This window comes from Zootermopsis nevadensis, unplaced genomic scaffold, assembly GCF_977971745.1.
Source record: "Zootermopsis nevadensis isolate Lab colony 2312 unplaced genomic scaffold, Znev_1.0 Znev_ptg000276l, whole genome shotgun sequence".
Classification (NCBI taxonomy): domain Eukaryota; kingdom Metazoa; phylum Arthropoda; class Insecta; order Blattodea; family Termopsidae; genus Zootermopsis; species Zootermopsis nevadensis.
In genome coordinates, this window is record NW_028259401.1 from 20001 (window position 1) to 21147 (window position 1147).

A 1147-nucleotide genomic window follows, 5' to 3' on the forward strand; every position below is an offset into this window, starting at 1 on the left:
TGAGACTGGTCCCATTCCAACTCGGCGCCAGCTATCCTGAGGGAAACTTCGGAGGGAACCAGCTACTAGATGGTTCGATTAGTCTTTCGCCCCTATACCCAGCTCTGACGATCGATTTGCACGTCAGAATCGCTGCGGACCTCCATCAGGGTTTCCCCTGACTTCGTCCTGGCCGGGCATAGTTCACCATCTTTCGGGTCCCAACGTGTGCGCTCCGGGTGCGCCTGCGGCCTGGGCCGAGGCGCCCCGGGAGTGCTTGCCGGCCGCACCCCGTGAGAGGCACGACCGGCCGTCCTCCCTTAGAGGCGGCCCGGCGTACCGGGCGCGCCCCACGCTTTCACTGCGCCTCTGGGTTTAGTATGAGTCCCAGTGACTCGCGCACATGTTAGACTCCTTGGTCCGTGTTTCAAGACGGGTCGGGAGAGCACCCGAAGCTGAAGCGCCGGAGACGGGAGCGGCCAAAAGCTGTCCGAGGGCTCCGGGGGCCAGCAGCCTGCCGGGGGCCGGGGACGTGGCGAGAGCCACGGCACCGCGGCCTCGGCCGGAGAGCTTGCCCCGGCGGACCGGACGCTCGCGTCCCGCCCTTACCTCCCTCGCGGGCGGAGGGCGGGGGCAGCGGGCCAGCTACCCACGAAAAAACAGACCGTCGGAGGGCGGCCAGGCTATGTACCGGGGTCCGGGGCGGCCCTTGTCCCGCGCCTCGGCGGAAGCCACCCCGGTCTCTGTCCCGGGCCTTAGGCCGCAATGGTCCGCGAGGGACCTGCTCCTCCAACGGGTCCCGACGTCCTACTAGGGGCAGGAAATGCACCCCGCCGCGGCCGCGGCTTTAGACCCCCGAGCGGCCGGTGGGCCCGACTCGCACCGGCGCGCGCCTCGCGGCGCGACCGGCGGCCGGGAACATCCGGGAGCACCCGCCGGGGGCCGGCACTGCGCGGACGGGGCTGAATCTCCCCAATCGGTCTTCCGGGTCTCTCCCGTTTACCCCTGAACGGTTTCACGTACTATTGAACTCTCTCTTTCAAGTTCTTTTCAACTTTCCCTCACGGTACTTGTTCGCTATCGGTCTCGTGGTCATATTTAGCCTTAGATGGAGTTTACCACCCTCTTAGTGCTCCACTCTCAAGGAACACGACTCTGAGGAGAGTCC

At 66.3% G+C, this 1147-nt stretch overlaps 1 pseudogene; it reads right to left on the reverse strand.

Moving 5' to 3' along the window:
• The window catches only part of LOC147870396 (large subunit ribosomal RNA), a pseudogene marked incomplete at its 5' end in the record, with an annotated part of 3962 nt that extends 2815 nt beyond the window's left edge, over positions 1–1147 (reverse strand).